Here is a 16231-nt window from a genome sequence, read left to right on the forward strand (position 1 = left end):
CTAATTACCTCCCTTGTCCATGGGGAGGCACTAGATGCTACCTGCGTTTCCAGCCCAACCCCCGCCTTTCCCCGGCAGCCCGCACTGGGAGGGACATGGGGAAGACACTCGAAGGGCTCCTAGGAGATCCCGGGTGCTGCAGAGAGAAGACGGAACCTCCCCACACTCAGAATTCCGGAACACGTGTGACTGTGTGGGTGAGGTTTAGGGCCGCACTCCACGCAGATTCCTGGTGTCACAGGTGTTCCCTGGCGGGGGGAAGTCCGCTAATTTCCTCCCCTGTCCACGGGGAGGCACTAGATGCTACCTGCGTTTCCAGCACAACCCCCTTCTTTCCCCGGCAGCCCGCACAGGGAGGGACTCTGGGAAGACACTCGAAGGGTTCCTAGGAGATCCCGGGTGCTGCAGACAGAAGACGGAACCTCCCCACACTCAGAATTCCTGAACACGGTTGACTGTGTGTGGGAGGTTCGGGGCCGACCTCCACGCATCTGCCTGGTGTCACAGGTGTTCCCTGGCAGGGGGAAGTCCGCTAATTACCTCCCCTGTCCATAGGGATGCACTAGATGCTACCTGCGTTTCCAGCCCAACCCCCGCCTTTCTCTGGCTGCCCGCACTATTAGGGACTCGGGGAAGACACTCGAATGGCTCCTAGGAGATCCCGGGTGCTGCAGACAGAAGACGGAACCTCCCCACACTCAGAATTCTGAAACACGTCTGACAGTGTGTGGGAGGTTCGGGGCCGCCCTCCACGCAGCTGCCTGGTGTCACAGGTGTTCCCTGGCAGGGGGAAGTCCGCTAATTACCTCCCTTGTCCATGGGGAGGCACAAGATGCTACCTGCTTTTCCAGCCCAACCCCCGCCTTTCCCCGGCAGCCCGCACAGGGAGGGACTGGGGGAAGACACTCGAAGGGCTCCTAGGAGAACCCGGGTGCTGCAGACATAAGACGGAACCTCCCCACACTCAGAATTCCGGAACACTGGTGACTGTGTGGGTGAGGTTTATGGCCGCCCTCCACGCAGCTGCCTGGTGTCACAGGTGTTCCCTGGCAGGGGGAATTCCGCTAATTGCCTCACCTGTCCATGGGGAGGCACTAGATGCTACCTGCGTTTCCAGCCCAACCCCCGCCTTTCCCCTGCAGCCCGCACTGGGAGGGACTCCGGGAAGACACTCGATGGGCTCCTAGGAGATCCCGGGTGCTGCATACAAAAGACGGAACCTCCCCACACTCTGAATTCCGGAACACGGTTGACTGTGTGGGTGAGGTTTAGGGCCGCACTCCATGCAGCTTCCTGGTGTCACAGGTGTTCCCTGGCAGGGGGAAGTCCGCTAATTACCTCCCTTGTCCATGGGGAGGCACTAGATGCTACCTGCTTTTCCAGCCCAACCCCCGCCTTTCCCAGGCTTCCCGCACTGGGAGGGACTCGGGGAAGACTCTCAAAGGGCTCCTAGGAGATCCCGGGTGCTGCAGACAAAAGACGGAACCTCCCCACACTCAGAATCCCGGAACACGTCTGACTGTGTGGGAGAGGTTCGGGGCCGCCCTCCACGCAGCTGCCTGGTGTCACAGGTGTTCCCTGGCAGGGGGAAGACCGCTAATTACCTCCCCTGTCCATGGGGAGGCACAAGGTGCTACCTGCTTTTCCAGCCCAACCCCCGCCTTTCCCCGGCAGCCCGCACAGGGAGGGACTGGGGGAAGACACTCGAAGGGCTCCTAGGAGAACCCGGGTGCTGCAGACATAAGACGGAACCTCCCCACACTCAGAATTCCGGAACACTGGTGACTGTGTGGGTGAGGTTTATGGCCGCCCTCCACGCAGCTTCCTGGTGTCACAGTTGTTCCGTGGCATGGGGAAGTCAGCTAATTACCTCCCCTGTCCATGGGGAGGCACTAGATGCTACCTGCTTTTCCAGCCTAACCCCCGCCTTTCCCCGGCAGCCCGCACTATTAGGGACTCGGGGAAGACACTCGAAGGGCTCCTAGGAGATCCCGGGTGCTGCAGACAGAAGACGGAACCTCCCCACACTCAGAATTCTGGAACACGTGTGACTTTGTGGGTGAGGTTTAGGGCCGCACTCCACGCAGCTTCCTGGTGTCACAGGTGTTCCCTGGCGGGGGGAAATCCGGTAATTACCTCCCTTGTCCATGGGGAGGCACTAGATGCTACCTGCGTTTCCAGCCCAACCCCCGCCTTTCCCAGGCTTCCCGCACTGGGAGGGACTCGGGGAAGACACTCGAAGGGCTCCTAGGAGATCCCGGGTGCTGCAGACAAAAGACGGAACCTCCCCACACTCAGAAACCCGGAACACGTCTGACTCTGTGGGAGAGGTTCGGGGCCGCCCTCCACGCAGCTGCCTGGTGTCACAGGTGTTCCCTGGCAGGGGGAAGACCGCTAATTACCTCCCTTGTCCATGGGGAGGCAGAAGATGCTACCTGCTTTTCCAGCCAAACCCCCGTCTTTCCCCGGCAGCCCGCACAGGGAGGGACTGGGGGAAGACACTCGAAGGGCTCCTAGGAGAACCCGGGTGCTGCAGACATAAGACGGAACCTCCCCACACTCAGAATTCCGGAACACGGGTGACTGTGTGGGTGAAGTTTAGGGCCGACCACCACACAGCTTCCTGGTGGCACAGGTGTTCCCTGGTAGGGGGAAGACCGCTAATTACCTCCCCTGTCCATGGGGAGGCACTAGATGCTACCTGAGATTCCAGCCCAACCCCCACCTTTCCCCGGCAGCCCGCAGTGGGAGGGATTCGGGGAAGACACTCGAAGGGCTCCTCGGAGACCCCGGGAGCTGCAGACAGAAGACGGAACCTCCCCACACTCAGAATTCCGAAACACGTGTGACTGTGTGGGTGAGGTTAAGGGCCGCACTCCACGCAGCTTCCTGGTGTCACAGTTGTTCCCTGGCAGGGGGAAGTCCGCTAATTACCTCCCTTGTCCATGGGGAGGCACTAGATGCTACCTGCGTTTCCAGCCCAACCCCCGCCGTTCCCAGGCAGCCCGCACAGGGAGGGACTGGGGGAAGACACTCGAAAGGCTCCTAGGAGAACCCGGGTGCTGCAGACAGAAGACGGAACTTCCCCACAATCAGAATTCCGGAACACGGCTGACTGTGTGGGGGAGGTTCGGGGCCGCCCTCCACGCAGCTGCCTGGTGTCACAGGTGTTCCCTGGCAGGGGGAAGTCCGCTAATTACCTCCCTTGTCCATGGGGAGGCACAAGATGCTACCTGCTTTTCCAGCCCAACCTCCGCCATTCCCCGGTATCCCGCACATGGAGGGACTGGGGGAAGACACTCGAAGGGCTCTTTGGTGAACCCGGGTGCTGCAGACATAAGACGGAACCTCCCCACACTCAGAATCCCGGAACACGGCTGACTGTGTTGGAGAGGTTCGGGGCCGCCCTCCACGCAGCTGCCTGGTGTCACAGGTGTTCCCTGGCAGGGGGAAGTCCGCTAATTACCTCCCTTGTCCATGGGGAGGCACATGATGCTACCTGCTTTTCCAGCCCAACCTTCGCCATTCCCCGGCAGCCCGCACAGGGAGGGACTGGGGGAAGACACTCGAAGGGCTCCTAGGTGAACCCGGGTGCTGCAGACAGAAGACGGAACCTCCCCACACTCAGAATCCCGGAACACGGCTGACTGTGTTGGAGAGGTTCGGGGCCGCCCTCCACGCAGCTGCCTTGTGTCACAGGTGTTCCCTGGCAGGGGGAAGTCCGCTAATTACCTCCCTTGTCCATGGGGAGGCACATGATGCTACCTGCTTTTCCAGCCCAACCTTCGCCATTCCCCGGCAGCCCGCACAGGGAGGGACTGGGGGAAGACACTCGAAGGGCTCATAGGTGAACCCGGGTGCTGCAGACAGAAGACGGAACCTCCCCACACTCAGAATCCCGGAACACGGCTGACTGTGTTGGAGAGGTTCGGGGCCGCCCTCCACGCAGCTGCCTTGTGTCACAGATGTTCCCTGGCAGGGGGAAGTCCGCTAATTACCTCCCCTGTCCATGGGGAGGCACTAGATGCTACCTGCGTTTCCAGCACAACCCCCTCCTTTCCCCGGAAGCCCACACAGGGAGGGACTCTGGGAAGACACTCGAAGGGCTCCTAGGAGATCCCGGGTGCTGCAGACAGAAGACGGAACCTCCCCACACTCAGAATTCCGGAACACGGTTGACTGTGTGGGGGAGGTTCGGGGCCGACCTCCACGCAGCTGCCTGGTGTCACAGGTGTTCCCTGGCAGGGGGAAGTCCGCTAATTACCTCCCCTGTCCATAGGGATGCACTAGATGCTACCTGCGTTTCCAGCCCAACCCCTGCCTCTCTCTGGCTGCCCGCACTATGAGGGACTCGGGGAAGACACTCGAATGGCTCCTAGGAGATCCCGGGTGCTGCAGACAGAAGACGGAACCTCCCCACACTCAGAATTCCGGAACACGTCTGACAGTGTGGGGGAGGTTCGGGGCCGCCCTCCACGCAGCTGCCTGGTGTCACAGGTGTTCCCTGGCAGGGGGAAGTCCGCTAATTACCTCCCCTGTCCAAGGGGAGGCACAAGATGCTACCTGCTTTTCCAGCCCTACCCCCGCCTTTCCCCGGCAGCCCGCACAGTTAGGGAATGGGGGAAGACACTCGAAGGGCTCCTAGGAGAAACCGGGTGCTGCAGACATAAGACGGAACCTCCCCACACTCAGAATTCCGGAACACTGGTGACTGTGTGGGTGAGGTTTAGGGCCGCCCTCCACGCAGCTGCCTGGTGTCACAGGTGTTCCCTGGCAGGGGGAAGTCCGCTAATTACCTCCCCTGTCCATGGGGAGGCACTAGATGCTACCTGCGTTTCCAGCCCAACCCCCGCCTTTCCCCGGCAGGCCGCACTGGGAGGGACTCGGGGAAGACACTCGATGGGCTCCTAGGAGATCCCGGGTGCTGCAGACAAAAGACGGAACCTCCCCACACTCTTAATTCCGGAACACGGTTGACTGTGTGGGTGAGGTTTAGGGCCGCACTCCATGCAGCTTCCTGTTGTCACAGGTGTTCCCTGGCAGGGGGAAGTCCGCTAATTACCTCCCTTGTCCATGGGGAAGCACTAGATGCTACCTGCGTTTCCAGCCCAACCCCCGCCTTTCCCAGGCTTCCCGCACTGGGAGGGACTCGGGGAAGTCTCTCAAAGGGCTCATAGGAGATCCCGGGTGCTGCAGACAAAAGACGGAACCTCCCCACACTCAGAATCCCGGAACACGTCTGACTGTGTGGGAGAGGTTCGGGGCCGCCCTCCACGCAGCTGCCTGGTGTCACAGGTGTTCCCTGGCGGGGGGAAGACCGCTAATTACCTCCCCTGTCCATGGGGAGGCACAAGATGCTACCTGCTTTTCCAGCCCAACCCCCGCATTTCCCCGGCAGCCCGCACAGTGAGGGACTGGGGGAAGACACTCGAAGGGCTCCTAGGAGAACCCGGGTGCTGCAGACATAAGACGGAACCTCCCCACACTCAGAATTCCGGAACACTGGTGACTGTGTGGGTGAGGTTTATGGCCGCCCTCCACGCAGCTTCCTGGTGTCACAGTTGTTCCCTGGCAGGGGGAAGTCCGCTAATTACCTCCCCTGTCCATGGGGAGGCACTAGTTGCTACCTGCGTTTCCAGCCTAACCCCCGCCTTTCCCCGGCAGCCCGCACTGGTAAGGACTCGGGGAAGACACTCGAAAGGCTCCTAGGAGATCCCGGGTGCTGCAGACAGAAGACGGAACCTCCCCACACTCAGAATTCCGGAACACGTGTGACTGTGTGGGTGAGGTTTAGGGCCGCACTCCAAGCAGCTTCCTGGTGTCACAGGTGTTCCCTGGCAGGCGGAAGTCCGCTAATTACCTCCCTTGTCCATGGGGAGGCACTAGATGCTACCTGCTTTTCCAGCGCAACCCCCGCCTTTCCCCGGCAGCCCGCACAGGGAGGGACTGGGGGAAGACAGTCGAAGGGCTCCTAGGAGATCCCGGGTGCTGCAGACAGAAGACGGAACCTCCCCACACTCAGAATCCCGGAACACGGCTGACTGTGTTGGAGAGTTTCGGGGCCGCACTCCACGCCGCTGCCTGGTGTCACAGGTGTTCCCTGGCAGGGGGAAGTCCGCTAATTACCTCCCTTGTCCATGGGGAGGCACAAGAAGCTACCTGCTTTTCCAGCCCCACCTCCGCCATTCCCCGGCAGCCCGCACTGGGAGGGACTGGGGGAAGACACTCGAAGGGCTCCTAGGTGAACCCGGGTGCTGCAGACATAAGACGGAACCTCCCCACACTCAGAATTCCGGAACACGGCTGACTGTGACGGGTGGTTCGGGGCCGCCCTCCACGCAGCTGCCTTGTGTCACAGGTGTTCCCTGGCAGGTGGAAGTCCGCTAATTACCTCCCCTGTCCATGGGGAGGCACTAGATGCTACCTGCTTTTCCAGCGCAACCCCCGCCTTTCCCCGGCAGCCCGCACAGGGAGGGACTGGGGGAAGACACTCGAAGGGCTCCTAGGAGAACCCGGGTGCTGCAGACATAAGACGGAACCTCCCCACACTCAGAATTCCGGAACACTGGTGACTGTGTGGGTGAGGTTTAGGGCCGCCCTCCACGCAGCTTCCTGGTGTCACAGGTGTTCCCTGGCAGGTGGAAGTCCGCTAATTACCTCCCCTGTCCATGGGGAGGCACTAGATGCTACCTGCGTTTCCAGCCTAACCCCCTCATTTCCCCGGCAGCCCGCACTGTTAGGGACTCGGGGAAGACACTCGAAGGGCTCCTAGGAGATCCCGGGTGCTGCAGACAGAAGACGGAACCTCCCCACACTCAGAATTCCGGAACACGTGTGACTGTGTGGGTGAGGTTTACGGCCGCACTCCACGCAGCTTCCTGGTGTCACAGGTGTTCCCTGGCGGGGGGAAGTCCGCTAATTACCTCCCCTGTCCATGGGGAGGCACTAGATGCTACCTGCGTTTCCAGCACAACCCCCTCCTTTCCCCGGCAGCCCGCACAGGGAGGGACTCTGGGAAGACACTCGAAGGGCTCCTAGGAGATCCCGGGTGCTGCAGACAGAAGACGGAACCTCCCCACACTCAGAATTCCGGAACACGGTTGACTGTGTTGGGGAGGTTCGGGGCCGCACTCCACGCAGCTTCCTGGTGTCACAGGTGTTCCCTGGCGGGGGGAAGTCCGCTAATTACCTCCCCTGTCCATGGGGATGCACAAGATGCTACCTGCGTTTCCAGCACAATCCCCTCCTTTCTCCGGCAGCCCGCACAGGGAGAGAATCTGGGAAGGCACTCGAAGGGCTCCTAGGAGATCCCGGGTGCTGCACACAGAAGACGGAACCTCCCCACACTCAGAATTCCGGAACACTGGTGACTGTGTGGGTGAGGTTTAGGGCCGCCCTCCACGCAGCTTCCTGGTGTCACAGGTGTTCCCTGGCAGGTGGAAGTCCGCTAATTACCTCCCCTGTCCAAGGGGAGGCACTAGATGCTACCTGCGTTTCCAGCCTAACCCCCGCCTTTCCCCGGCAGCCCGCACTGTTAGGGACTCGGGGAAGACACTCGAAGGGCTCCTAGGAGATCCCGGGTGCTGCAGACAGAAGACGGAACCTCCCCACACTCAGAATTCCGGAACACGTGTGACTGTGTGGGTGAGGTTTAGGGCCGCACTCCACGCAGCTTCCTGGTGTCACAGGTGTTCCCTGGCGGGGGGAAGTCCGCTAATTACCTCCCCTGTCCATGGGGAGGCACTAGATGCTACCTGCGTTTCCAGCACAACCCCCTCCTTTCCCCGGCAGCCCGCACAGGGAGGGACTCTGGGAAGACACTCGAAGGGCTCCTAGGAGATCCCGGGTGCTGCACACAGAAGACGGAACCTCCCCACACTCAGAATTCCGGAACACGGTTGACTGTGTTGGGGAGGTTCGGGGCCGCACTTTACGCAGCTTCCTGGTGTGACAGGTGTTCCCTGGCGGGGGGAAGTCCGCTAATTACCTCCCCTGTCCATGGGGATGCACTAGATGCTACCTGCGTTTCCAGCTCAACCCCCGCCTTTCTCTGGCTGCCCGCACTATGAGGGACTCGGGGAAGACACTCGATGGGCTCCTAGGAGATCCCGGGTGCTGCAGACAGAAGACGGAACCTCCCCACACTCAGAATTCCGGAACACGGCTGACTGTGTGGGGTAGGTTCGGGGCCGCCCTCCACGCAGCTGCCTGGTGTCACAGGTGTTCCCTGGCAGGGGGAAGTCCGCTAATTACCTCCCTTGTCCATGGGGAGGCACAAGATGCTACCTGCGTTTCCAGCACAACCCCCTCCTTTCTCCGGCAGCCCGCACAGGGAGGGACTCTGGGAAGGCACTCGAAGGGCTCCTAGGAGATCCCGGGTGCTGCACACAGAAGACGGAACCTCCCCACACTCAGAATTCCGGAACACGGTTGACTGTGTTGGGGAGGTTCGGGGCCGCACTCCACGCAGCTGCCTGGTGTCACAGGTGTTCCCTGGCGGGGGGAAGTCCGCTAATTACCTCCCCTGTCCATGGGGATGCACTAGATGCTACCTGCGTTTCCAGCCCTACCCCCGCCTTTCTCTGGCTGCCCGCACTATGAGGGACTCGGGGAAGACACTCGAATGCTCCTAGGAGATCCCGGGTGCTGCAGACAGAAGACGGAACCTCCCCACACTCAGAATTCCGGAACACGGCTGACTGTGTGGGGGAGGTTCGGGGCCGCCCTCCACGCAGCTGCCTGGTGTCACAGGTGTTCCCTGGCAGGGGGAAGACCGCTAATTACCTCCCCTGTCCATGGGGAGGCACTAGATGCTACCTGCGTTTCCAGCCCAACCCCCTCCTTTCCTCGGCAGCCCGCTCTGGGACGGACTGGGGGAAGACACTCGAAGGGCTCCTAGGAGATCCCGGGTGCTGCAGACAGAAGACGGAACCTCCCCACACTCAGAATTCCGGAACACGGGTGACTGTGTGGGTGAGGTTTAGGGCCGCACTCCACGCAGCTTCCTGGTGTCACAGGTGTTCCCTGGCAGGGGGAAGTCCTCTAATTACCTCCCTTGTCCATGGGGAGGCACTAGATGATACCTGCTTTTCCAGCCCAATCCCCGCCTTTCCCCGGCAGCCCGCACAGGGAGGGACTGGGGGAAGACACTCGAAGGGCTCCTAGGAGATCCCGGGTGCTGCAGACAGAAGACGGAACCTCCGCACACTCAGAATCCCGGAACACGGCTGACTGTGTGGGGGAGGTTCGGGGCCGCCCTCCACGCAGCTGCCTGGTGTCACAGGTGTTCCCTGGCAGGGGGAAGTCCGCTAATTACCTCCCTTGTCCATGGGGAGGAACAAGATGCTACCTGCGTTTCCAGCCCAAACCCCTCCTTTCCTCGGCAGCCCGCACAGAGATGGACTGGGGGAAGACACTCGAAAGGCTCCTAGGAGATCCCGGGTGCTGCAGACAAAAGACGGAACCTCCCCACACTCAGAATCCCGGAACACGTCTGACTGTGTGGGTGAGGTTTAAGGCCGCCCTCCACGCAGCTGCCTGGTGTCACAGGTGTTCCCTGGCAGGGGGAAGTCCGCTAATTACCTCCCCTGTCCATGGGGATTCACTGGATGCTACCTGCTTTTCCAGCCCAACCCCCGCCTTTCCCCGGCAGCCCGCACTGGGACCGACTGGGGGAAGACACTCGAAGGGCTCCTAGGAGATCCCGGGTGCTGCAGACAGAAGACGGAACCTCCCCACACTCAGAATTCCGGAACACGGCTGACTGTGTGGGGGAGGTTTGGGCCGCACTCCACGCAGCTTCCTGGTGTCACAGGTGTTCCCTCGCAGGGGGAAGTCCGCTAATTACCTCCCTTGTCCATGGGGAGGCACTAGATGCTACCTGCTTTTCCAGCCCAACCCCCGTCTTTCCCCGGCAGCCTGCACAGGGAGGGACTGGCGGAAGACACTCGAAGGGCTCCTAGGAGATCCCAGGTGCTGCAGACAAAAGACGGAACCTCCCCACACTCAGAATCCCGGAACACGGCTGACTGTGTTGGAGAGGTTCGGGGCCGCCCTCCACGCAGCTGCCTGGTGTCACAGGTGTTCCCTGGCAGGGGGAAGTTCGCTAATTACCTCCCTTGTCCATGGGGAGGCACTAGATGCTACCTGCGTTTCCAGCCCAACCCCCGCCGTTCCCCGGGAGCCCGCACAGGGAGGGACTGGGGGAAGACACTCGAAAGGCTCCTAGGAGAACCCGGGTGCTGCAGACAGATGACGGAACCTCCCCACAATCAGAATTCCGGAACACGGCTGACTGTGTGGGGGGGAGGTTCGGGGCCGCCCTCCACGCAGCTGCCTGTTGTCACAGGTGTTTAATGGCAGGGAGAAGTCCGCTAATTACATCCCCTGTCCATAGGGAGGCACTAGATGCTACCTGCGTTTCCAGCCCAACCCCCTCCTTTCCTCGGCAGCCCGCACTGAGACGGACTGGGGGAAGACACTCGAAGGGCTCCTAGGAGATCCCGGGTGCTGCAGACAAAAGACGGAACCTCCCCACACTCAGAATCCCGGAACACGTCTGACTGTGTGGGTGAGGTTTAGGGCTGCCCTCCACGAAGCTCCCTGGTGTCACAGTTGTTCCCTGGCAAGGGGAATTCCGCTAATTACCTCCCCTGTCCATGGGGAGGCACTAGATGCTACCTGCGTTTCCAGCCCAACCCCCGCCTTTCCCGGGCAGCCCGCACAGGGAGGGACTGGGGGAATACACTCGAAGGGCTCCTAGGAGATCCCGGGTGCTGCAGACAGAAGACGGAACCTCCCCACAATCAGAATTCCGGAACACGGCTGACTGTGTGGGGGAGGTTCGGGGCCGCCCTCCACGCAGCTGCCTGGTGTCACAGGTGTTCCCTGGCAGGGGGATGTCCGCTAATTACCTCCCCTGTCCATGGGGAGGCACTAGATGCTACCTGCGTTTCCAGCCCAACCCCCGCCTTTCCCCGGCAGCCCGCACTGGGAGGGACTGGGAGAAGACACTCGAAGGGCTCCTAGGAGATCCCGGGTGCTGCAGACAGAAGACGGAACCTCCCCACACTCAGAATTCCGGAACACGGCTGACTGTGTGGGGGAGGTTCGGGGCCGCCCTCCACGCAGCTGCCTGTTGTCACAGGTGTTCCCTGGCAGGGAGAAGTCCGCTAATTACCTCCCCTGTCGATAGGGAGGCACTAGATGCTACCTGCGTTTCCAGCCCAACCCCCTCCTTTCCTCGGCAGCCCACACTGAGACGGACTGGGGGAAGACACTCGAAGGGCTCCAAGGAGATCCCGGGTGCTGCAGACAGAAGACGGAATCTCCCCACACTAAGAATTCCGGAACACGGGTGACTGTGTGGGTGAGGTTTAGGGCCGCACTCCATGCAGCTTCCTGGTGTCACAGTTGTTCCCTGGCAGGGGGAAGTCCGCTAATTACCTCCCTTGTCCATGGGGAGGCACTAGATGCTACCTGCTTTTCCAGCCCAACCCCCGCCGTTCCCCGGCAGCCCGCACAGGGAGGGACGGGGCGAAGACACTCGAAGGGCTCCTAGGAGATCCCGGGTGCTGCAGACAAAAGACGGAACCTCCCCACACTCAGAATCACGGAACACGGCTGACTGTGTTGGAGAGGTTCGGGGCCCACCTCCACGAAGCTGCCTGGTGTCACAGGTGTTCCCTGGCAGGGGGAAGTCCGCTAATTACCTCCCCTGTCCATGGGGAGGCACTAGATGCTACCTGCGTTTCCAGCCCAACCCCCGCCTTTCCCCTGCAGCCCGCACTGGGACGGACTGGGGGAAGACACTCGAAGGGCTCCTAGGAGATCCCGGGTGCTGCAGACAGAAGACGGAACCTCCCCACACTCAGAATTCCGGAACACGGGTGACTGTGTGGGTGAGGTTTAGGGCCGCACTCCACGCAGCTTCCTGGTGTCACAGGTGTTCCCTGGCAGGGGGAAGTCCGCTAATTACCTCCCTTGTCCATGGGGAGGCACTAGATGCTACCTGCTTTTCCAGCCCAACCCCCGCCGTTCCCCGGCAGCCCGCACAGGGAGGGACTGGGGGAAGACACTCGAAGGGCTCCTAGGAGATCCCGGGTCCTGCAGACAAAAGACGGAACCTCTCCACACTCAGAATCACGGAACACGGCTGACTGTGTTGGAGAGGTTCGGGGCCGCCCTCCACGCAGCTGCCTGGTGTCACAGGTGTTCCCAGGCAGGGGGAAGTCCGCTAATTACCTCTCTTGTCCATGGGGAGGCACAAGATGCTACCTGCTTTTCCAGCCCAACCTCCGCCATTCACCTGCAGCCCGCACAGGGAGGGACTCGGGGAAGACACTTGAAGGGCTCCTAGGTGAACCCGGGTGCTGCAGACATAAGACGGAACCTCCCCACACTCAGAATTCCGGAACACGGATGACTGTGTGGGGGAGGTTCGGGGCCGCCCTCCACGCAGCTGCCTTGTGTCACAGGTGTTCCCTGGCAGGTGGAAGTCCGCTAATTACCTCCCCTGTCCATGGGGAGGCACTAGATGCTACCTGCGTTTCCAGCACAACCCCCGCCTTTCCCCGGCAGCCCGCACAGGGAGGGACTCTGGGAAGACACTCGAAGGGCTCCTAGGAGATCCCGGGTGCTGCAGACAGAAGACGGAACCTCCCCACACTCAGAATTCCGGAACACGGCTGACAGTGTGGAGGACTTCGGGGCCGCCCTCCACGCAGCTGCCTGGTGTCACAGGTGTTCCCTGGCAGGGAGAAGTCCGCTAATTACCTCCCCTGTCCATGGGGAGGCACTAGATGCTACCTGCGTTTCCAGCCCAACCCCATCCTTTAGTCGGGAGCCCGCACTGGGACGGACTGGGGGAAGACAATCGAAGGGCTCCTAGGAGACCCAGGGTGCTGCAGACAGAAGACGGAACCTCCCCACACTCAGAATTCCGGAACACTGTTGACTGTGTGGGGGAGGTTCGGGGCCGACCTCCACGCCGCTGCCTGGTGTCACAGGTGTTCCCTGGCAGGAGGAAGTCCGCTAATTACCTCCCCTGTCCATGGGGATGCACTAGATGCTACCTGCGTTTCCATCCCAACCCCCGCCTTTCTCTGGCTGCCCGCACTGGGAGGGACTCGGGGAAGACTCTCGAAGTGCTCCTAGGAGATCCCGGTTGCTGCAGACAGAAGACGGAACCTCCCCACACTCAGAATTCCGGAACACGGCTGACTGTGTGGGGGAGGTTCGGGGCCGCCCTCCACGCAGCTGCCTGGTGTCACAGGTGTTCCCTGGCAGGGGGAAGTCCGCTAATTACCTCCCTTGTCCATGGGGAGGCACATGATGCTACCTGCTTTTCCAGCCCAACCTCCGCCATTCCCCGGAAGCCCGCACAGGGAGGGACTGGGGGAAGACACTCGAAGGGCTCCTAGGTGAACTCGGGTGCTGTAGACATAAGACGGAACCTCCCCACACTCAGAATTCCGGAACACGGATGACTGTGTGGGGGAGTTTCGGGGCCGCATTCCACGCAGCTGCCTTGTGTCACAGGTATTCCCTGGCAGGTGGAAGTCCGTTAATTACCTCCCCTGTCCATGGGGAGGCACTAGATGCTACCTGCGTTTCCAGCACAACCCCCTCCTTTCCCCGGCAGCCCGCACAGGGAGGGACCCTGGGAAGACACTCGAAGGGCTCCTAGGAGATCCCGGGTGCTGCAGACAGAAGACGGAACCTCCCCACACTCAGAATTCCGGAACACGGCTGACTGTGTGGGGGAGGTTTGGGCCGCACTCCACGCAGCTTCCTGGTGTCACAGGTGTTCCCTCGCAGGGGGAAGTCCGCTAATTACCTCCCTTGTCCATGGGGAGGCACTAGATGCTACCTGCTTTTCCAGCCCAACCCCCGTCTTTCCCCGGCAGCCTGCACAGGGAGGGACTGGCGGAAGACACTCGAAGGGCTCCTAGGAGATCCCGGGTGCTGCAGACAAAAGACGGAACCTCCCCACACTCAGAATCCCGGAACACGGCTGACTGTGTTGGAGAGGTTCGGGGCCGCCCTCCACGCAGCTGCCTGGTGTCACAGGTGTTCCCTGGCAGGGGGAAGTTCGCTAATTACCTCCCTTGTCCATGGGGAGGCACTAGATGCTACCTGCGTTTCCAGCCCAACCCCCGCCGTTCCCCGGGAGCCCGCACAGGGAGGGACTGGGGGAAGACACTCGAAAGGCTCCTAGGAGAACCCGGGTGCTGCAGACAGAAGACGGAACCTCCCCACAATCAGAATTCCGGAACACGGCTGACTGTGTGGGGTGGAGGTTCGGGGCCGCCCTCCACGCAGCTGCCTGTTGTCACAGGTGTTTAATGGCAGGGAGAAGTCCGCTAATTACATCCCCTGTCCATAGGGAGGCACTAGATGCTACCTGCGTTTCCAGCCCAACCCCCTCCTTTCCTCGGCAGCCCGCACTGAGACGGACTGGGGGAAGACACTCGAAGGGCTCCTAGGAGATCCCGGGTGCTGCAGACAAAAGACGGAACCTCCCCACACTCAGAATCCCGGAACACGTCTGACTGTGTGGGTGAGGTTTAGGGCTGCCCTCCACGCAGCTGCCTGGTGTCACAGTTGTTCCCTGGCAAGGGGAATTCCGCTAATTACCTCCCCTGTCCATGGGGAGGCACTAGATGCTACCTGCGTTTCCAGCCCAACCCTCGCCTTTCCCGGGCAGCCCGCACAGGGAGGGACTGGGGGAATACACTCGAAGGGCTCCTAGGAGATCCCGGGTGCTGCAGACAGAAGACGGAACCTCCCCACAATCAGAATTCCGGAACACGGCTGACTGTGTGGGGGAGGTTCGGGGCCGCCCTCCACGCAGCTGCCTGGTGTCACAGGTGTTCCCTGGCAGGGGGATGTCCGCTAATTACCTCCCCTGTCCATGGGGAGGCACTAGATGCTACCTGCGTTTCCAGCACAACCCCCGCCTTTCCCCGGCAGCCCGCACTGGGAGGGACTGGGAGAAGACACTCGAAGGGCTCCTAGGAGATCCCGGGTGCTGCAGACAGAAGACGGAACCTCCCCACACTCAGAATTCCGGAACACGGCTGACTGTGTGGGGGAGGTTCGGGGCCGCCCTCCACGCAGCTGCCTGTTGTCACAGGTGTTCCCTGGCAGGGAGAAGTCCGCTAATTACCTCCCCTGTCGATAGGGAGGCATTAGATGCTACCTGCGTTTCCAGCCCAACCCCCTCCTTTCCTCGGCAGCCCGCACTGAGACGGACTGGGGGAAGACACTCGAAGGGCTCCAAGGAGATCCCGGGTGCTGCAGACAGAAGACGGAATCTCCCCACACTAAGAATTCCGGAACACGGGTGACTGTGTGGGTGAGGTTTAGGGCCGCACTCCATGCAGCTTCCTGGTGTCACAGTTGTTCCCTGGCAGGGGGAAGTCCGCTAATTACCTCCCTTGTCCATGGGGAGGCACTAGATGCTACCTGCTTTTCCAGCCCAACCCCCGCCGTTCCCCGGCAGCCCGCACAGGGTGGGACGGGGGGAAGACACTCGAAGGGCTCCTAGGAGATCCCGGGTGCTGCAGACAAAAGACGGAACCTCCCCACACTCAGAATCACGGAACACGGCTGACTGTGTTGGAGAGGTTCGGGGCCCACCTCCACGAAGCTGCCTGGTGTCACAGGTGTTCCCTGGCAGGGGGAAGTCCGCTAATTACCTCCCCTGTCCATGGGGAGGCACTAGATGCTACCTGCGTTTCCAGCCCAACCCCCGCCTTTCCCCTGCAGCCCGCACTGGGACGGACTGGGGGAAGACACTCGAAGGGCTCCTAGGAGATCCCGGGTGCTGCAGACAGAAGACGGAACCTCCCCACACTCAGAATTCCGGAACACGGGTGACTGTGTGGGTGAGGTTTAGGGCCGCACTCCACGCAGCTTCCTGGTGTCACAGGTGTTCCCTGGCAGGGGGAAGTCCGCTAAATACCTCCCTTGTCCATGGGGAGGCACTAGATGCTACCTGCTTTTCCAGCCCAACCCCCGCCGTTCCCCGGCAGCCCGCACAGGGAGGGACTGGGGGAAGACACTCGAAGGGCTCCTAGGAGATCCCGGGTCCTGCAGACAAAAGACGGAACCTCTCCACACTCAGAATCACGGAACACGGCTGACTGTGTTGGAGAGTTTCGGGGCCGCCCTCCACGCAGCTGCCTGGTGTCACAGGTGTTCCCAGGCAGGGGGAAGTCCGCTAATT

Source organism: Camelus bactrianus, chromosome 32 (assembly GCF_048773025.1).
Source record: "Camelus bactrianus isolate YW-2024 breed Bactrian camel chromosome 32, ASM4877302v1, whole genome shotgun sequence".
Classification (NCBI taxonomy): domain Eukaryota; kingdom Metazoa; phylum Chordata; class Mammalia; order Artiodactyla; family Camelidae; genus Camelus; species Camelus bactrianus.